Source organism: Vipera berus, assembly GCF_964194415.1.
Source record: "Vipera berus genome assembly, chromosome: Z".
Classification (NCBI taxonomy): Eukaryota; Metazoa; Chordata; class Lepidosauria; order Squamata; family Viperidae; genus Vipera; species Vipera berus.
Genome location: NC_138205.1, coordinates 90,553,404 through 90,575,794, shown reverse-complemented (window position 1 = coordinate 90,575,794; position 22,391 = coordinate 90,553,404). Strand labels below are relative to the sequence as shown.

Here is a 22,391-nt window from a genome sequence, read left to right as displayed (position 1 = left end):
GAGAACAGGCTGCCCCCAAAACTGCCAGAACCTGTGCTTTTTCCATTCTTTTCAAGGCTTCTCCTAAGCATCAGCATAGCAAAATAACTATAAAAGCTTGCTGCGAAAAAGCTGAGGGAGTATTGGAATAGCAGTAACTGTGAATAGAGTGCAGAAGAGAGAAACTAGAAGTAAGTAATGCACTCTGTGTGTGTGTTATCTAGGGACCTGTGTTATTATTGGCTGTTTTGTATCTTAAGCCTACCTAATTGGTTATAGTTTAAATAAAAGAACCTAGCTCATATTCTTTTTATTTTTAAAAAATAAAAATTTTAAGTTTAAAAGAACCTAGCTCATATTCTTTTTATTTTTAAAAAAATAAAAATTTTAAGTTGTGTGAGAAGAGACAGATATTTAATACTATGACAAGCCTGAATTGGTGGTACTCTTTTAAAAGAGCATGCAAGAATTGGGGGAAGCTTTTAGCTTGTAGATTATGGAGGTGGGCAAGGGATGAGTTCAAAGATTTTATTTTCATAAGCCACACTTATTGGTCTGAATTGGAAACATGCCAGTGGATAAACACAAAATAAGATGAATTATTTATTAGTACCTTAACTATGAATTCTGCTTTACAGAAAACTTAAATCTTTGAGGCTATTATTCACAGCTCAGACACTTACATTCTATGATTGCATTTTTACTCCAGGTCGAAATACCCCCAACTGTGCTTCTGAGATCAAAAATTGTTTCCGTGTGCTATCATCCTGTATCCAGGAGGCATCAAGCTAGATGTGTGATGCTGACTGGGGTATTCTGGGCGTTGAAGTTCACATATCTTCAAAGGCTTGGGAAATACTGGTCTAGAAGATCATATCAGTGGGACATTGATTATCCCAAGAAACTCCACTCATTCCCAAAGTATGCCATTCCAGAGGTACAAACAGAATACATTAAAGTCATATTAAAGTATCAATGTTAACATGTTAAGAAACAAACAAAATCCTAGAAGGGCTGCCTATTCCCTCTCTTCAAATCTCTGCTTGAACATATGTTTAATATTCAACTATAATCTCCCTTCCAGAACGTAGAAAACTTTATCTCTACCCTTGTCCCAAACAGATATGAATAACATTTAACAAAATATTAAAATAAGTTAAAGAAATATCATAGCTATCCCTATGTTGACTCCCAGTCCCTCTTCTCTTCAAGTTTTGATGCTTTCTTCAGTAATTATTCTGAGGCCTTCAGGTGTATTTTATTATCAACATTGGTTATACCTGTCTTTTAATGTGTCCCAGTAAGACTTCTCTCCAGTTTACAAGGGAGAGAGGGGAAAAAGAGAACCTATTTGTCAACTGCTACAAACAACATCCAATTAGATCGACAAAGATAATTTTTGTCCTGCTCTCTTTTACAGCTCTCTTTGCCAGTTATTTGAGATGTTAGAGCTTGCTGAGTTTTTACTTACTGCCGACCAACGCTTGTCAAATTGCTTTTCTGTAGGAACCAATCACATTTTTGAAGAAGAAAAGGGCGGGTTCCACTCGAGGGTTCACCTACACCTGCCTCCTAATTGTTTTCCCAAGGAATACCCAGCACAGTTTCCACCGCTGAAGAAAGTGAGTCGGGCGGGTTAGATTGTGCGACGTTGCATTTAAAAATAATGGACAAAAGTGTTTTCGTGACGATGCGTTGTTTTTTTCCCCAGCTGCCTTTCGTAGACTCTAGAGACTGTTCGGGGTAAAGTTAGCTTCTTCTACGGCGCGACCCTACATGGTTCACCTGGGAAAGTTGATCGCTCCCATTTGGAGCGGGCGGGCGCTTCAAGATAGCTGACTCTGAAACAGCCTGTTGCTGAGGTAGCGAGATTCTCAGGAAAGGCAGGTAACTACAATCCCTCCGCGGGACGCGGAGATGATGGTCTGAGGGTTCATTCCCATTCACTTGGCGACCGGCAAGAGCGAGCATGTGAGTTCCAAGGGGAGCAGGTGAGAGCTCAGCTTTGCCTTTCCTTCTTGTCCGGAGGCAGCTCCCACAGGTGTTGCCCGGGAGAGGACCCCTGCTTCCATCTCACGCTATCGCTTCCCGGAAAAGAGGGAAAGGACGCCCACCTATTTCGCGGCATTGAGTGTGTTCCGGTCCTGACACCCTCTACCCCTGCCTTCCACGAGCGCCTTGTACTAAAGTCGCTGGAAGTGGAGGGTTGGTATTGGTGCTCAGTGAAAGGAAGAGTCGGTTGCGCTGCATGAGCTGGAACAGAGGTGGCTTTCAGCTCCGCGCTCTTGAATAGTCCTGCCCGTAGAAGAGGATTTCCGTCTGGTGTTTTCAAGAATCCCTGCGGATTTACGCCTCTCCGGTGGGTTCTTTAATCCTATATGCGTTTCTTCGTAAAACAATCCCTTGAACTCAGAAAAAAAATCTTCTTAAATATCTTTAGATTTGCTTCTGAACAAAAATGGAGCTGCACTTCAAATCTCATGGGAGTTAAAGCAATCCCTATGAAATATGTACATCTTTTTTAATTGTTCTGAAACGTGCCTGCCCTCCTTGACTTTTACCATTCTTCAATAGCCTTCTGCGCATACAACAACTGCATAACAGGTAGGAACACCACAGAACTCTTCTCTTCCCTGGCTGTCCTGAAGGACCCAGCTGAAAAGTATAGGGAGCAGTGGTGAGTATAGTCTGACTTGAGACAGTAGCACTGAGTGTACACTACAGGATTTATTTTAAAGTTGATAAGTATAAATCTAGAGTTTTGTGCCACTGCAAGAGTTGAAAATACCTTTTACTGAAACGTGCAGTCTTTTGCCATGTCCTCCGTAGTATCTGCCTTAAGGGCTAATTCTGGTACAGAATTCGACAAGGGCCCTCTAGCTATGACTAGCAACAAGCACAACTTACTAATGGAAACAGGTTGTTTTTGCCTCAAGGTCTCACTGCCAGAAGGAGACTTAAGAATCTTTTGCCCCTGCTTAGATATATACAATGATTCTTATTTGAGACTTATTTTCTCACTTTACATATTGCTGCAAGCAAGTTACCTCATTCTGCTTCTCAGTATGTTGTATCCTACTTGATAATCCTAAAGTGTATAAAATGTTGGCTCTGCTACCATCAATTTATTCGTTGGTTAACTAACAGGACTTTTTTTAATGAAGTAGAATGCAGTTGTGGTTACCTGCACATAAAAAAGCAATTCATCCCTTCCTTTGGGAAAAAAATGGCTTTGGCTGTTGTGTGAATCCACTAACGATGACAAAGTAAAAATGTTCACAGGGAAAGTTTATTTATGATTGGAAGACTTTGCAAATGTATACATTTGTGTTCTTTTAAAAAGTAAGTTCTTTTTTCTCAGTGCTTTTTTTGTAAAAGAAAAAGGTGCCGGAACTCACACATGTCATACAACCCGCCTTGCCTACCCTACAAGGTTCCATCCAAAAAAGGTGCCGGAACTCCGTTCTGAGCGTTCTATGAGGAAAAAAAGCCCTGTTTTTTCTCATTCAGACCTAAGTAACACTGCTAATGCATTCTTACAAAGTATTTATGAGCCTAGTATAAAATTTATTTCTCGTACAGGACTATTTCATTTTTTTTACATCCAATTTTTGTACATGTCTGTTAGCAAGTAGTATGAAAGAAGTAAGGCAGTACAATCCTTTCCCTGTTTAAATTGGAAGAATATTATTAGACTTCAAATCTTATTGTTGGCACTGCTCATCATGGGCAGCATACAAGGCAAAATTGCCAGACTTGAAAACCTACCCTTTTAGCAACATTTTGTCAATCTCTACGAATTCACAGCAGTGAACTTTGCTGTAAGTCTGCCACTTACATCTGAGCTTATAAGGAGGCACTGTGCATTGTAAACCCCCTGTACTGGAAATACCCTGTTCTTAAATCTTCCAACTAAAGAAGCTTTGGATGAATAGTGCTAAGCAACTAAATTCTTGGTTGCTTAGCCCAATCTTGGAAAGGTTTAACTATGGCTAATGATTTCATGATTATAAAAGGAAGCTATGTCATATGGAAAGGTTTTAACTTTCCAAAGCACCTTGGCTGAATTAAAGTTTACATAGTTTCTCTGCTCTTGTGTTTAGGCATGGACACAGCCCTTCTTGAACAAAACTGATACTGAAAAAGTCTGCACCACTTGAGAAAAACCAACTCCTTGAAAGTAAGATGCTAATAAGCTGCTTCATATGTCCCAGTTATGTAGATAGGATGGTCATATCTCCCTTCCTTTACACCCCCAATTCCAGACATTTTATAATAGCCTCCCATAAATAGTCTGCCATTATTTGCATGTCCTTTGCCAATCATTTTTCTGGATTAAAAACTTAGTGTTGCAACTATTATTTTTCATGAGTATCATTTGAATGCCTTGCCTAGGACTAAGCAAAAGTAAATATCAGACATACTGAAGATATATCTGTTATTAGTTAGTTGGACCCAGTGTTACATTTGAAAATTGAAAAAAATCAGGATTGCATTGCTAACGAGCACAGGAGTCTTCAAGCCCTGCTGCATGACTGGAAGGTAGGAATATGTCCCAATACAAAGGTACCAAATCATGGGGGGGGGGGGAACCCAGTCAGAATTGGAGATCTTTTAGGGCTCTATGGGCAGCAGCGTTCAAATGCAACGCATCCTGAAAACCACCGTCCTCCGTTCCTTGCACCGATGATACCAGCCCTGACAGTTCGCTGAAACGTTTCCTCTTTTTTTCCCCTAGGAAGTTCGGACTGCCCCCTGCCCCCCCCCCTGGACGGGGAAGGAAAGACGGGCACGTTCTGCCTTCAGAAAATGGCAGAAAGCAGCAGTGCCGCCACAGCCCCTTCGGGCGGGCCCGGGGCCAAAGGCTCCCCGGGCACCTGGTGGAAATCTCTGTCCAGTAGAAAAAAGAGCAAAGAAATCCCGCCGCTGGATTCCTCTGAGCTCCTCTTCGCCCCTCCCAACTCTTCAGACTCTTGGGAGAACCAATCGCCTATTGGCAACCGTCGCAATCTCAAGATTTCCCACTCAGGCCGCTTCAAGGAAAAGAGGAAACCACGCGCAAGCCTGCTCGCCGAAAGTCCGCAAAAGCTCTTTGAAGGTGGCGATGGAGGCGGCGCTGCCCCCGGTAGCCCCGCGCCTGCGCATCCCAGCGAAAAGACTCGGGGCGAGTGACCGGGTTCTCTGCTACCCCGCCTTGCCTGACTGCCATTTGCCGGGTTTGGCTGGGGAGGTGGCGGGGCTAGAAGAGCAGGAGGAGGGCCTGTCTTTACCGGGAGCTGCTGTTTGTTTCGTTCATCGCCCTCCCTCCAGCAGAAATTGGTTTTGTTCCGTGGACAAGAAGCTTTGGCGCGGTTGAGTCATTGATTCCCAAATTAGTTTGGAAAATATCCCCTCTTGCTGGTGGAATGGAGCCTTCTCCATTTTAACTGAAGACGTGCCTTTCATCTCAGGGGCAACAAAACGATGTAAGTGTAAGACGGGAGCAGCGAATGACGCAATGAAGCGTAAAGGCACCAGTTCGTTATTTTTGGTTACATTCCCATGAAATTAATGCGTCCAGGGATAATATTCCCTATGAAATTGTCACTGTGAATTATTTTCTCTCTTTTGCAGGAAGCGTTTTGGTTTCAGTCGCATTTATGTATGAAACAATAGGTGGAATATTTCATTTTTTAAAAAAACCCTGTACCTCTTTAATTTAATATTTCAACATTAAAAATTTTAATTTGGTGCCAAATGTAGGCATACTCTCTTAATTTCTGTTTAGTTCTCTGCTTAGATTTTTTTTCACTTTTTACCACTGCAATCATTTTGTGAATTGGAAGTCCCCCCTCCCTTTAATATATGATTTGATACAGAATCATATACCATCAGTCTGCTTCTAAATCTAGGAATCCAACTTAAATGCATCTCTGACAATAATGACTCTTTGACCACTGTTTGAATGCACTGAGGAAAGAGAAACCCACTATTCTAGAAAATTGCAAATTTTTGTTAGCGAATCTTAGACAGAATTACGTATATTCAAAATGAGAAATACAGGCATAGTGTAAAGTTAAAGCTAATCAATGAGTTTTACCCATCCTGGATATAATAACTCTACAAAAATTCACATTTTTGCACAAATCACTTCTGGTTGCAATTGCAATGCATCTAGAGTGCAATAGATAAGTTAACATTATGGTTTTTATTTGACAATATATAAATCACAAATGATTAAAGGCAATCTTGGTGAAGTTGACTACAACATTTCTAAAACAGTTTGAAGGCATATGATTTACTATGAAGGGAATCTCATATTACATGCACCACTTTTGAAACATTTTGCAACAAAAGCTAAAGACCTAGTATGGTTTCAGATGAAGTTTTTATCATTCAGATAGTCCTCTACTTATGATCACAACTGAGCCCAAAATTTATGTTGTTAAGTGAGACATTTCTTAAGTGAGTTTTGTCCCATTTTACAACCTTTCCTGCCTTAGTTGTTAAGTGAATCACTCCAGTTGATAAGTTAGTAACCTGATTATTAAGTGAATCTGGCTTCCCCATTGACTTTGCTTTTCAGAAGGTCACAAAATGGGATCACATGACTTTGGGACACTGAAACAGTCATAAATATGAACCAGTTGCCAAGATCTGAATTTTGATCAGATGATCATGGGGATGCTGCAAAGAAAATAACTCTGAAAAATGGTGATATTACTTTTTCAGTGCCATTGTACCTTTGAATGGTCCCTAAATGAACTCTTGTAAGATGAGGACTATCTGTACATATGGTCCTTGAGTTGCAACAGTTCATTTAGTAACTGTTTGAAGTTACAATGGCACTGAAAAAAGTGTGTTATCTTTTTCACACTCAGGACCATTGCAGCATTCCCATGGTCATATGATCAAATTTCAGACACTTGCAGTGTCCCTGGGTCATCTGATCACCTTTCTGGAACTTCTGTCAAGCAAAGTCAGTGGAGAAGCCAAATTTATTTTACAACTGTGTTAATAATTTTAACAAATGCAGTGATTCACTTAACAACTGTAGCAAGAAAGGTCAGAAAATGGAACAAAATTTGGGCTTAATTGTGGTCATAAGTTGACCGTGTGGATGTTGCAAAGGTCATAAACATGAAACGGATCATAAGTCACATTTTTCAGTGCCATCGTAACTTCAAACTAAATGAACTGTTGTAACTCGAGGACCACCTATATACTATGCTAAACCACAACATAATTTCTTCAGTTTGGACTTAGTAGAATAAGTGAACAGAGTTACAGTATTTTATAAACCATGATTTATGGCTTAGTTTGATGGTTAAAAGGTTAAGGCTTAATATGCACCTATTGCTTCCATGTGTAGTTTTTCACCATTTACCTAATATTGGGAGGGGGTGGTTGCCTAGTTTTTCTTATTCCAAAAAAGGTCCTCAATATTCTTACATAAAACCAGCATTTGTATATATTTAAAATCTAAACTTCTGTTCTAATGAGACCCTGCAATCTTAGTCATTCTAGAGCAGCTTTTGCAATTAATAACTTTTAAAATAGAAATTTTATAAAAAAATTCCGCTGCAGCAAGAAAAAGAGAAAGTTTCTCTAAAGCATCTTTTTGCTTCATGTTGCAGACTCTTTTTATTGGCCAGTAGAGTTTGAATAGTGTACCTTTTAAAAGACAAAGAAGAAATAGTCAGCCTTATCTTATTTCAAGGCCAAATTTTCTGGTAGCTCCTGCAGATTCTTAAGAATTCTTATGTTCCTGTTGGTAGAAATAATAGTAATTGAATCTGGAAGTGAGTAGAGAGGAAGGGAGTAGATTATATTTGGGAAGCAGTGTACTGCATTTGTGGCTCCCAGGTTTATTCACTTCAAGAAAGCAAAAAAAGTGAAAGCATAATTTTATTTTGTGATAATCATAAGCAGTTGCTTATATGAGAATGATATTTGTAGTTCCTATTCCAATAATACATTGTTAATACAATTGTCAAGTTACTGATTACTATTCTAGAGACACTGAATTAGAAGGTTTCAGGCTAAATGAGCCAGCTTAAGTGCATCTGCTTAATTCAGCGTAAATTATCTTACATCTCTAAATAATCAATTACTGAGGCAGGTTTTTTGGGATTTCATTTGATGTATCATAAATTTTAATATCCGATTTTAAAATGCACTGTTACTATGACACACTGACAATCTTAGAGCATATATTAAAGCCATAACATTCAACATATAAAAACTTCTTGTAATGACCAACAAACATCTTTGGGTTGCATTTCTAAACAGTGCCTTGAACAGATAATGCATAATTCTAACTCTGGTAGAAAAAATATTTCATAATCTAGAACAGCAGTCCCCAACCTTTCTGGCTTTATGGACTGATGGTGGCAGTGAGAAGGAGGAAGAAGGGAGGGTATCGCACGTGCAACCTTATTATACATGCGCAAATGGAGCTTCGCCTGCTTGCCCACCACTTGTGTAGCCTCGTTCTCAATAGACCACAGACCGGTAGCAATCTCCAGACTGAGAGATTGAGGATCCCTCATCTAGAGAAGTGAGGGGTCAGAATTACTGTAAAAGCACAAGATTTAAAAAAATATATTTAGTAATATACAAATTTATATTAGCATTTGCTCTTCTATTTACAGAAGCTATAATATTAAGCAAGGTGATTTTTTCCCCAGTTATGTTCAAAATGACTCATGGTTTAAATTGTAAAATAGCTATAACATACATACCTCAAAAGAAGTAGTATATATTAATATTAAAATGAGTGTCTCAACAGACTGCAGCATACAGTCATGTCTCTCTTAGAGGTTACAAAGAATCAGTGGAAGTCATCACATAAGTGAAAGACTTCCAGGTCTCAGAGTATAGGACTACCCAGTGCAGCCAGCTGGGGACGACCCCCTCGCCACCATCAAGTCACCTCTGTCAATTGATGCTGACAGGTCAATGCAGGACAATTCAACATGGGCAATTTGCTATGGGAACAACTTGCTGTAGGGGCCCAGATGGAAAGCCTGGTGAGCAGGTGGGCAAGCGAGTAGAGCCGGGCAGGCGAGTGAGTAAGCAAGTGGGCAGAGTGCACAGTGGTGGCAACAGTGTCTGGAGGCTTCCCATTTGCATATCCTCCACCATGGCTGCTGCCATTGCCTCCCTGCTGAGCTCCAGACCATTCAGAGTTTGGTGGTCACAGTGGTGGGCAGGATGGTGGAGGGGGGAAGAGGTGGTAGCTGGGGGATGTGAGAATGGGAAGCCCATGTCTGCCCCCTTGTCCCTGCCCACTGCCACCACCGAATGGTCTGAATTCTGAAGCTGCCCAGAGATTAGCACGGAAGCAATGGCTGTGGCAGCAGGGATGTGAAAATGGGAAGCCCCAGTTGCTGATGCTGTGTATTCTGCCCACTTGCTTACTCGCCTGCCTCGCTCTCCATCTGGGTCCCCACACCAAATTGTCCCTGCCATGAATTGCCCTGCAATGAGTTTGCAGCAGTGAGTTGGCAGAGGTGACTCGGCAGTGGCAAGAGGGCTGTTCCCAGTCCTACTTCTATGTTCTGCACTCCAAAATGTTTCTAAACAATCCTTATGTTAGAATCTGTGCTGATTATAATAGAAACAAAAACCTGGATGGTACCTAGAATATTGGAGGTTTTGTTACCTAGATTCAATATGGGAGATCTGGAGTGAAAAGTAAGCCTGAATATTTAATGACTGCCCCAAACTGAATTATTATGATGCTCCACTTTATTTTAAATAATATTGTTAAATATTTCTAGAAGTAGTATCTCATACAAAACCTGATTCATGTGGCTTTCCACAGACTGCTTTATTGAACCTTGATTCGGCTCTGTCAAATAAAGCAAAACAAAACAAAATGTGATTGTCCAGCAAGAAATTGAGTTAGAGTACAATCTGGATCTCATCCTGGAGAAAATTGCATATCTGGTCCAAGCCTTTAATAATCTTAGTTGCTCCTTTTTGCACTTTTCCCAAAGTCTCAACATCTTTTTTGTAAAAAACTGGATGTAGTATTCCAGGTGTGGCCTTACTAAGGCTTTATAAAGTGGTACTAATACTTCACATGGTTTTGATTTTATGCCTTGGTTTTATACAACCAAGAACAGTATTAGCTTTTTTCGCTACTATCGCACACTGCTGGCTCATGTTTGCTAGGACTCTAAGATCCCTCTCACAGTTACTGTGTTTCAGACATGTTTCACCTAATTTGTACTTGTACCTAAATGACTTAGATGAGGATATTGAAGGGGAACTCATCAAATTTGCAGATGACATCAAACTGGCAGGAGTAGCCAACACCCCAGAAGACAAGCTCAGGATCCAGGTGTTTGAACAATGGGCCCTGTCCAACAAAATGAATTTCAATGTGGAGAAAAGCAAAGTGTTATATTTGGGCAGGAAAAATAAAAGGTACAAGTACAGACTGGGTGAGACTTGGTTTAAAAACAGTAACTATAAGAGGGACTTTGGAGTCCTAGTGGATGATCACTTGAAATATGAGCCAGCAGTGTGCAGCAGCAGCCAAAAAAACTAATACAATCCTGAGTTGTATAAACAGAGACAGAGAATCAAGATCATACAAAATATTAGTACCACTTTATAAAACTCTAGTAAGACCACACCTGGAATACTGCAGCCAATTTTGGTCACCATATCACAAAAAAGATGTTGAGAGTTTGGGAAAAAAATCAGAGAAGAGCAACTAAGATGATCAAAGCCCTGGAGACTAAAACATACGAAGAACAGCTTCAGACTAGTTTAAACAAAAGAAGAAATAGGGGAGACACGATAGCAATATACCAGTATTTGAGGGGCTGCCACAAAGAAGAGGGGGTCACATTATTTTCCAAAGCACCAAAGGACAGGATAAGAAACAATGGTTGGAAACTGAACAAAGAGAGAAGCAACCTAGAATTAAGAGAAACTTCCTGACAGTGGAACAGCTTGCCTCCAGATATTGTGGGCACTCCCTCACTGGAGATCTTTAAGAAGAGGCTAGACCACGGGTCAGCAACCCGCGGCTCCGGAGCCGCATGCGGCTCTTTGAGCCGTCTCCTGCGGCTCCCAGCCGCCCGGTGCGCGCGCACCTCTTTGAACGGGCAGTGGTGCGTGCGCAGGTGCTGGTTACAGGTGCTCCTTCCTCCTCCATTTTGAGATCTTTCCTGAGTTTTTGTCAGCCTGTCCCTCAGCTTAGGGAAGGTGACTGGGGCTCAGGACCCCAGGGTGGTCAGGATAGAAGGGAGTTTGCCCTCCAGGTGAGATTTAAGGTGCTGGTTCTTACCTTTAAAGCCCTACATGGCTTAGGCCCGGGATACTTGCAGGACCATCTGCTGCCGGGAACAAATTCCCATCGCCCAGTACGCTCACACAGAGAAGGACTCCTCAGGGTACCGTCGGCTAGACAATTTCGGCTTGGGACCCCCAGGGGAAGAGCCTTCTCTGTGGGAGCGCCAGCCCTGTGGAACCAGCTCCCCCCTGAGCTTCGGATGGCCCAAGATCTCCAGTCCTTTCGCCGCGGCCTCAAAACACTCCTTTTCCACCTGGCTGACCTAGACTGACAGGGATTTTAATTATATTTACAATTCTAACTCTATTCTTTAATTTATTTTAATTTATTTCAAATTTTATTTTAATTTACTGTACAGAGACCTTTAAGTTTTGTTGTTGTTAGCCGCCCTGAGTCCCTCGGGAGATAGGGCGGGATATAAATCCCATTAATAAAATAAATAAATAAAATAATGTCATGGTTCCAATAGATGAAACCAATCAAAAACTTCAAGGCAAGAATTCTTCCTTAAAGAACACTTTATTCAGGAAACAAAGTATCGGCACTACATAGTTGAACCCTAGTTTCCTTTCCCCTGGTTACAAAGTAACAATTTGCAACTCCCACCCCCAACAAGCAGTCATAAATCATGTTCTCCAATTAGCCTGAAACGCGGGCTTTCTCCCCAGCTCCTCAGCCCACCAAAACATTAACAATTCATCCTTGGGTTCCCACAAAGCAGCATTTATTATTATGGCTAGCTGAGCTTAGCATTCATCCCACCCCCACCCCCTTCTGCACCTAATCTCTTTGCTTTTAACAAGCAAAAAGAGAAAATGGCTGCGATTTTCATCAGTTGTCAGGGCAGGAACATGCAATGTTTACAGCATTGACATATTCAAGTATAGGCACTTGGGTCCTTTATGAGTCTTGGGTATGTTTCTTATATCTTCTGCTTTGTATGTGGGTTTTCCATCATTTCCACCACTCTCTACTTTATTGTGTTTTTCATTTTTCTTTCCTCCTCCTCCTCCTCCTCCTCCTCTTTCTTCTTCTTTCTCTTATGCCCTATTTCCTTATACGATTGGTTATCTAGTGGCTTTTGCTTGGAATTAGGTTCTAAAGGTCTTAAAGATTAAATTGAGGAATGCTGGGAAGAATAATGATGAAGTCACAGATAAGCTATCCTTAATATAAATCTTGGAGTTGGAAGTACTCTTAAGTGTTAACTAGGAAGGCTTGTGACCAAATTTCATTGTTTCAAGAGTTGGAAAATTCTCAGTACATGGCCACCCTTCATACTACTGCTGTTCATTGCATTCCCTGTGAATTCCATTGGTTGCTACTGGCAAAAATCATAAACATGTGTTCTAAATGTGTGATGTTCCCAGTCCTACTTTTACTCAAAAAAATTCTCACCAGGATATAATTAATAGTGAAGCCAAGTGGAATAAAATAAAAACCTTAATGGAGTCTCTGTGATTTAATAGAAGTTTATTGGCTTTTAATAATTTGTGGGTCTAGTTCAATTAATTCTTACATGAAAGCTTTTTGCAATGAAACTACTGCTGTGGAAAACATTTGTATAAAAAAAAGGCAGAACACTCAGCCCTAATACACATGCCCCATTTCCTTAGTATTTCATTATATATTCTAAGATGTCAGAAATGTTATTCATAAAAAATACTGAGAAACTCCAATTAGATTTAAATAATTAATCTAAGTAAATTTTGAGATACAAATGCTAATTCTTTATACTCATTTTATGACACCATCATTCTCTAGCAAAGTGATTTCCAAACTTTTTCCTTCATAATCAAAACTGCATAAAGGTAAAGGTAAAGGTTCCCCCGCACATGCGTGCTAGTCGTTTCCGACTCTAGGGGCCGGTGCTCATCTCCGTTTCAAAGCCAAAGAGCCAGCGCTTGTCCGAGGACATCTCCGTGGTCATGTGGCCGGCATGACTAGACGCCAGAGGCGCACGGAACGCTGTTACCTTCCCACCGTAGTGGTCCCTGTTTTTCTACTTGCATTTTTACGTGCTTTCGAACTGCTAGGTTGGCAGAAGCTGGGACGAGTAACAGGTGCTCACTCTGTTACGCGGCACTCGGGATTCGACCCGCCAAACTGCCGACCTTCTGATCGACAAGCTCAGCGTCCTAACCCACTGAGCCACCGCGTCCCCAAAACTGCATATCAGAGTTAATTAAAGCCCTAATAAGCAGGCATATACATAGAATGAAGGCTACTGCTAAGCTTGTAAGCCGCCCTGAGTCTTCGGAGAAGGGCAGGATATAAATGGAATTTAAAAAATTATTTATGTCTGTTGTGATTGGGTTTGCATGTTATTACACACAAAAAAAACCATTTTAGCCAACTTTGGGTAATTTATCTAGGTTTGGAAAGTATTGCTGTACTTATTTATAAAAACAATAAGAGCAGGCTAGAAACAACAAACAAACAAAAAATTATCACCCTCTTTCCATCTGCAAAAGACATAGCATAACCATGTATTTATAATTCAGTCAATTACATTGTTATGTTAAGCTTCTTAAGAACTCTGCAGGTGGATTTTTAATTCAAATGTAATGTGTTTAGTAAACCATGTAAGTGAAAGTATAACACTCTGAAACAATTTTCACTGCAAGCTATTCAGATTGCCTTGCTATGTAACATTTACTGGTAAGGAAGCTAAATGAATTAAGATGGTAACATTTGGGTTCCTTCAAGTGAATCTAATTCCTGGCAACTCCACACTATTCTCTTGGCAAAAGTTGTTTGCCACTGACTTCCTCCTTTAGGACTGGCCCAATTGGCTTTGTGCCTACTGAAGGACTAGAACCCATGGCCTCCTAGTTTCTAGCCTGGTACTTTTAATCACTACATCAACCTAGTCATTACCCAGTACGTAAAGAATTTGGCATTAACATGCTTTGGAGAGCATGCAGACAACCTTGGCCAAACTCAGAATAACTCAAGACTGTAGAATAGTCTGGGAAATTAAATAACTTTCCAAGCATCCCAAAGAACATAATGGCAAATTATTCTCTATTCTGGCACAATAACTACAGAAAGTTCACAATATCACTCAGCTTGACTCCAAGAAGACTGTCTTCTCGCAAAGCACTGTAACAAAAGGAAGACAGGCAGCCACAAGAATTTGGATCATTTTCTTCAAACCACAATTTCACATATGCAACTTGCTTTATTTGGGAGAACCATGTTTCATCTCCCCTCCCCCCCATATTGTCTGCAAACAACTCTTTTTTTTTAACTGATGCCAAGAACACACTGCTGCTTTTCTCTTCCTATGATGCATTCCCCTTGCTTCCCACAAACTCACCAATGTTAACTTGTTCCCTTATACCAGAAAGAACACTTCCCTATTGCCTAAATAAACCACTGCAACTTTATATCACTCTGTTTTCACTACTAGTCAACAGTGCATGACAAGACCAACCTGAATCTTACCAAAGAACTTTTAAAGAAACAGTAACATCAGTGAGTCTAATAATTTGAGACACTAGTTTCTAATTGGAAAATTGCAAGTTAAATTGAAAAAACTGCATATTTCTCCTAGAATGTTGTACCCTTCACAAGACAGATAGTTGCTTAAATATTTGGAGGATATCAGTGGGCTTCCTCTGCTTTAGATATGCTGGTAGCAAGTTCCACATAAACAAACAAGAACAATATTGGAATATACTCAATTGGAAATGAGGATGTTACCCTTGCTTTTCTCCATTCAGCCTTAACTCAGCAAAAACATGTAAAGTTTGCCAATTCCTATTTGCTGTTGTTAAGCCTGATATAAGGGACCTGCAATAGAATTGGGACTGGTCTGACTCAGATCTGTTCCTAGGTTTCTCTATACTTAATCATATTTTTCCTCCTCCACATACCTACCTTGGGCAGCTTCTAAGTTAAAGTAATGTAAATTAGAGAAACAAATGGAAAGACACAAGATATAAAAAAATTGTCCCAACAGTAGTAAAATAGACATTGCTATTGTGCAGTTAGTTAAGACCATTAGAGTGAGCTAACTGAAACTAGACAAGTGGTGTCTTATTTTATGGGTGGAACTGACTAAAACAAACTACAGGAAATTATAGGGTTAACAGATATCTGAATGGACAGAAGAGACAAACAATTGGAAAGGAAGACACATTAGCCAGTTAACTTTCTTGGAATTCGTAACAAAAAATACACTTAAAAATTGCAAAAAAAAGTATTTAGGCCAACATGAACATGAAATTTTGAGGCAAATCTTTATTTTCAAGAACATGTTAGCAATCATATGGAATCAACAATAGCATGTTTTCCAAATTTCATCATAAAAATGTATGAATCATGTGATCTATAAACTATATTGTTGTTGTTAGTTGCGAAGTCATGTCCAACCCATCGCGACCCAATGGACAATGTTCCTCCAGGCCTTCCTGTCCTCTACCATCTTCTGGAGCCTACTGCTTCAGCCATCTCATTCTCTGCTATAAACTATAGTGATCATAGATTTGAAGGGGCTGGAATGAAGCTCATTGCTGGATTCAGGCTGCTGAATCTGTCTATAGATGAGGGAAAGATAGCAGTTTACAAGGTCACAATAGCTAAATGTTTGAATGGCTACTACTGTGAAACCACCCAAAATTTTAAAAAACTCAAAATACTCAAAAAGCTGGATAATATTTGACTTAAGATCATGCTTGACATATGGAGGACATGAAACAAAGTCCTTCTTTTGCAGGACATATGATAATCCAAGGAGAATAGCAAACTAACCACAATATATCCTTTTTATTTCCCAAATACATTTATGAGGTCTGTTCTTATGTTTCTTGCAGAAACCTGGGGAGAATATGAAGCTTGGGGGAGGTGACAAGAAAGAAATGAAGTAAATATGTTAATACAGAGGACAGTAGACAATGAGTAAGGTGAGATCCAACATTCCTAAAACACAACTCTGATCCTACCCAGTACTTGTCATATGACTTGATCTCCAAAGTAAGAATGGCAAAATATTATCAATATACCCTCTTTGAATTGCTGGTTTAAAGTACAATATAAAAATGACACTTTAGATCTATCTCATTCAAGCCTGGCAATAATACACAATAATAAACACAGGAGATGAAGCTATATAGATGAAGCTATATAGATGAAGCTATATATATAAAAATCTCAGGGGATCAGAGCAAATTTTATATTGTCAGGGTACGATAATGTTTATTTATTGGTCAGGGTTAGATCTCATTTTTTTCCCAGAAGCTCAAGTGACATGGCATGGTAAATTTGTTCATTTTTAACTCTAATGGGGCAAAACTAAATAGTTATTTATAAATTAGATTTGCATACTGTGTTTATGATTTTAACCATAAATGTTCATTTATTCATTAATTCAACAATCCATAGTGCATGTTAATCCGTAATATAGGGTTGGCTTTGCACAATATCCAACCCTATATTGATCCATAATACAGTATATTGGCTGAGCAGTAGACATCCTAGGTATTGTGAATATTTGCAAAATACAACTGAATAAATAACTGCTATATTCTGCCCATTCAAGTGCACAGAACTAAGAATTCTTACTCTTCCTATAAAATACATTGCTCTTTTGAGCTATTGTGAATTTTCTATAAATTTTCTTCTAGAATGTCCTATTATCCTAGACTGACTTCATTTATTTATCTGCTTCCTTTCCTTTTACCACTACCAATATACTATAAGGAACAAAAATTCAATTCTTAACTCCAAAGTGAAGTCATTTTTACTGCTTTGGTTTTTACCACTTCTGTTTACCAAGCAGGATGAGACACACCCTCAGCCAACATAATAGAGCACTATTTTTTTTAAAAAAAATCGAACTATTTAAATAGGCTCAAAAAAGTGTATCCCAATGATAGAAAGAGTAACATGATGCTTTTTCAAATGCTGCCAACTTAGATTGATAAAATAGCAGAAAGATTCCATTCACATTTAGAGCAGGAAAAAAAATCAGGCATTCCAAGATAAGCTAATTGAAGGAAGTTGACAAAAAGAAGTTTCCTCTTCATCTATAAAAAAGCAGCAAATGTATTATCCTAGCCCAGGGGTAGGCAACCTCGGCTCTTTTATGACTCATGGACTTCAACTCCCAGAATTCCTGAGTTAGCTATGCTGACTCAGGAATTCTGGGAGTTGAAGTCCATGAGTCATAAAAGAGCCGAGGTTGCCTACCCCTGTCCTAGCCGAAGAAACCTGAAGCCATTTTAGGATCCAAATCATATTTTACAAATTCTTCCCCCAGAAATCTCTCACTGTATATTTCAAATATAACCAAGTAGGAAAATTATTTTCTTTAGCTATAGAACAAGCCAGGAACTTAAGCTAGCTTCGGACCTTATAAGACCATTAAGGCTCAAGGAGAAAATATTTGCAGATTTATAGGAAAATATGGAGTCAAGGTTGTTGGTCTATCTACTTTAGCTTTCTATTTATGGGGACCATTACATAAATATCAAAAACTATAGCACCCTGTAAGGACCCTGTAGACAGTTGGTTTGATGTAATCATTATTATTCTGGCCTAAAACCTAGGGATTGTGAAGACTAGGCCTTCTTAGACCCAAGCCAGCTGGGTGACTTTGGGCCAATTCCTCTCTCTCAGCCCAGCTTTCTTTCTTTCTTTCTTTCTTTCTTTCTCTTTCTTTCTTTCTTTCTTTCTTTCTTTCTTTCTTTCTTTCTTTCTTTCCTCCCTTTCTTTCTTTCCTTCCTTCCTTTCTTTCTTTCCTCTTCCTTCCTTTTCTTTTTCTTTCTTTCTCTTTCTCTTCCTCCCTCCCTCCCTTCTTTCTTCTTTTCTTTCCTTCTTTCTTTCCTCTTTCTTTCACTTTCTTTCTTCTTTCTTTCTTTTGCATGCATATGACTTCCACGATTCTTATTTGTTTATGTAAAAGACTGAAGTCTTGCATAACAGCTACATCTCATGATTTTGGTATTTCCAATCCAAATCAAGATATCACATATTACATGCTGATATCATGTGAAATTTTGGTTCAGATGTTAAATCATGTTGTGTTTTAGCCAGCTAAAAATTACTTTTACTTCTATTTTCTATCTGCATCAGGATCCACCTGCAGTTCTGTCATAGAATATGGATGAACACTGGACTGTAAATTGGGAACTATCAATTCTTTTCATTATTGTCTACAGAGCATAACAACAGTTCTCCAGGATTTCACAGACTCTTTCCTGGTGAGAATTGATCCTGGAACAGAATGAAGCAAAACCAACCAACCAACCTGTTATCCAAGTGTGTGTGTGTGTGTGTGTGTGTGTGTGTGTGTGTGTGTGTGTGTGTGTGTGTGTTCAATAATTTTATTAAGAATTATATTAAAATATCGAAGAGACACAAAGAATTCAAAAATTCATACATACATTTAAATATGTGGCATGATAGGCAGCAAATTTAATAAATAAATAAAATACATGTACACGTAAGGGCAATTTGGAAATAAACCTCTCTTTGGTTATCAATGACAGACACTCGCAGGTACAGAACTTTTATTATACACATTAGAAAACTACATCATTACATTACTTTTTGACATAATCGCCATTCAAATTGAGGAACTTGTCATAATGTCTTACAAGGTTTGAAATTCCTTGGTAGTTGCTAGGCGCCAATTCTGGGCTATGGGGGGTGGGGAATCAAAAACATCCCAATGGAATGCTTCAAAAGTTCTTGGGTGTGTCTAGTGGTATGCAGGTGAGCATTATCATAAACCAACACCACACTGGAAGTCAGCATGCCCCGATGCTTGTTGTGGATGGTTCATCTGAGTATACATCCTGTATACAATGTCAGCTACTTTATTGTGCCATTCAATACACATTATTCCTGCCTGCATCTTCCCCCTGTCACTTTGTGCTGGACTGTCTCTGAGGCCTCTGCGTAGTCTGTATCTTGGATTCTGTCTTTTGTGGATCTGGTGGCTAGTGTCTGTTCTAGTGCTGCTATGATTAATGCCTCAGTACTGCCTTTTGGTCCAGCTTTCCAGTCACTGATAGAATTTCCCAATGTCTGCCACCTCAGCTATCTGTTGATGGTACTTCCCATGCAGGGTCTTGTCTTGCCATGACATTTCCTCTGCTTGAACATTCTGCCATGTCTGCTGCTGTCTCAGCAGTTCATCTTTGGGTGCAGTCTTACTGATGAATTCCTGGATTCTCTGTATTTTGTCTTGGACAGTGGCTTTGACAGTCAGTGACCTTGGTATAGCCGCACTGGATGGCCACTTGTTTGAGCTATCTTCCAATGTTATCTTCCACAGTCCCATTGAATTCTTGACTTTGGGTAGCTCCAGGTATTTACAGATTCACGTATGTGGTAGTATGTCATCACTTTCCTGTAGTCAATCCAGGCTGTGCTCAGATTGGTTTGTCTAATCAAGTCTTGTGTATGAGCAACCATTGTTTTGAACCTATGGTGTTGTTCCCGATGTCCTTAGCTGTAGTCAAGTAGTGGCCCATATGATCCTGTAGCTTGGTGGCTATGATGCCACAACTTAGCATGTTGTGGGAGGGTATATTATTAGCCAGTAGTTGAACTTTTCTGTTTCGTTGTGGGGACCTTTCATGATCAGCACTGTCCTTCCTTGGTTTAGTCAGTCTGAGTGGGACCCTGATGCTAACAGCTGGTTTATTTGTGCTGCTAGATGTTCATGCACTGCTGTTAGTTTCTTTAGCCAATAGGGTGTGGATCGTATCTGGGCCAAGCACTGTCCAGCTCTTCATGTTTATGACATATTGTTGACTGTCTACCACTTTGATGATGACTATTTCCTCTTTTGGGAGATTGCTATGGTCTACTCTTAGGTCCTGCATCTACTTTGCACTGATGTTATGTGTTCTCTTTCTCACATATGTTCTTCCAGTATGTTCAGTGTTTGCTGTTGGTGGCTCTGCTGTTACTGTGTTATTGCACTACAGCTAGGAGTATACCTTAGATGGTTCTTTGAAGAACATGGCTTTTATCTTCTTGGCCTCTTGATTTTGATCAAATTTTGACAGACTTGAACACTGAGTGCTATCTAACAAAATGAAATTCAATGGTGAAAAAAGTAAGACAAGTAAGGCAAGGAAAACCAAATGCACAGGTTATAGTATAGGAGGTATCTCACTCAATAGTAGTAACTATGAGAGGGATCTTGGAGTCCTAGTGGACAATTGCTTAAATATGAGCCAACAGTGTGCTGCAGTTGCCAAAAAAGCCAACACAATTCTAGGCTACATTAACAGGATAGAATCAAAATCAAGTGAAGTGTTAATACTTTACAATGTGTTGGTAAGGCCACACAATGTGTTAATACTTTACAATGTGTTGGTAAGGCCACACTTGGAATACTACATCCAGTTTTGGTCACCACGATGTTAAAAAAGAGGTTGAGACTCTAGAAAGAGTGCAGAGAAAAGCAACAAAGATAATTAGGGAACTTGAGGCTAAAACATAGAAAGAACAGCTTGCTGGAATTGGGTATGCCTAGTTTAATTAAAAGAAGGACTAGGGGTGACATGATAGCAGTGTTCCAATATGACAGGAGTTGCCACAAAGAAGAGGGAGCCAAGCTATTCTCCAAAGCACATGGAGGCAGGACAAGAAGCAATGGATGATAACTAACCAAGAAGAGAAGTAACCTAGAACTAAGGAGAAATTTCCAGTTAGAACAATTAATCAGTGGAACAGAGTGGGGCCCTTGTATTCAGCTATTTCTTTAAATCTGTTTTTCAGAGAGTTAAAGCTTTCTTCCATTCTTCCATGTTTCTCTACAGTGATAGGTAAAAAACCCCCACAAACACTAGACAATTAGCATTCTATAACAATGATCAACAACTCTGATGTTGGCTACATGGATTATAATCACAGTAAGTGACAATAAAAGAGCCATGGTTAAGCAGTGCTAGAATGCAGTACTGCAAGCTAACACTGCCACACAGGCAGGAGTTTGATCCTTACCGGTTCAAGATTGACTCAGCCTTTTATCCTTCAGAGGTCAGTAAAATAAGGACCAGCTTCTGAGGGCACTAAAATGAGGATCCCCACCCAGATGTTGGGGGGCAATATACTGACTCTGTAAACACCCAAAGAGTGATATAAAGCACTATGAACGGTATTTATTGCTATTGCTATTAATGAAGGTATACATAATGCTGATACATATATATGTGTATGCATTTTATCCATAATGTTTCTTTGGTTTCAATGACATTCAAAGATGAAGCTGAACAATGTGTTTAGAAAAAAATTCTGTTGAAATATTCATTCAAAGATAGGTGCCAATGACACCAATTATATTCAGCTTTTACCTACCTGATATTTGATAGCACAAGTCTGAGAGAAGCAAAAATTAATAACCAATTATTGTGTTTTATAGCTATCAAAAATGTAGACTATCATTTGATAGCAAATATTCACAAATGGTTAAAACAACTGCCTAAATTACACACCCTAAGTAAGTGATCTGATAATTTCATAGGTTTACACCCTTAGAAGAAACTCACACCCTCAATGTCTTTCCTAGTGTATAGATTGTTAGCTTTTAGGGATTTTGTTGTTCTTTCCGATAAGACATTTTTAGTTTGCATACACACTACTTTTTCTGATTCCCAAACACAAGCACTTATGTTTGAATCAGCATATATTATATTATATTATATTATATTATATTATATTATATTATATTATATTATATTATATTATATTATATTATATTATATTATATTATATTATATTATATTATATTATATTATATTATATTATATTATTATATTATATTATATTATATTATATTATATTATATTATTATATTATATTATATTATATTATATTATATTATATTATATTATCATACCATACCATACCATATCATATCATATTATATATTAATAACATTTGTATGCCACCTTTTTTAAAGTCCAGTCTGCATGGTTCAAAATAATAAAACCACAGTGTCAAGCAATAACTTGACATAGAACAATTTATAAAAGGAACAAAAACCTACTGCCTCAATCATCCCTCTGCCCCAGACTTCCTCATTCTATGCAGGGTTGGATAAAAAGCAAGATCTTGAGAATAAATAATATGCATATGTAGCGGGGCTGGCTGA

The 22,391-nt window shown here is 39.0% G+C and overlaps 1 protein-coding gene and 2 long non-coding RNA genes across 3 annotated transcripts in view; all 3 read left to right on the top strand.

The window, feature by feature from the left end:
* Positions 1–1,765, top strand: part of CHN2 (chimerin 2) — a 151,358-nt gene extending 149,593 nt beyond the window's left edge. Inside the window, exons 13-14 of the transcript XR_014028409.1 lie at positions 1,486–1,601; positions 1,691–1,765. The gene's annotated coding sequence lies outside the window, so the exon portion shown is untranslated. The remainder of the gene's footprint in view (positions 1–1,485; positions 1,602–1,690) is intronic.
* An 87-nt stretch (positions 1,766–1,852) lies between these two features.
* On the top strand, positions 1,853–4,760 carry LOC308677606. Its single transcript, XR_014028531.1, has 4 exons — positions 1,853–1,970; positions 2,554–2,656; positions 4,083–4,159; positions 4,718–4,760. It is a non-coding gene; the product is annotated as an uncharacterized lncRNA (long non-coding RNA).
* A 409-nt stretch (positions 4,761–5,169) lies between these two features.
* LOC308677605 overlaps positions 5,170–22,391 on the top strand; it is a 48,061-nt gene continuing 30,839 nt past the window's right edge. Inside the window, exons 1-2 of the long non-coding RNA XR_014028530.1 lie at positions 5,170–5,444; positions 16,093–16,182. This is a non-coding gene — a long non-coding RNA (uncharacterized lncRNA). The remainder of the gene's footprint in view (positions 5,445–16,092; positions 16,183–22,391) is intronic.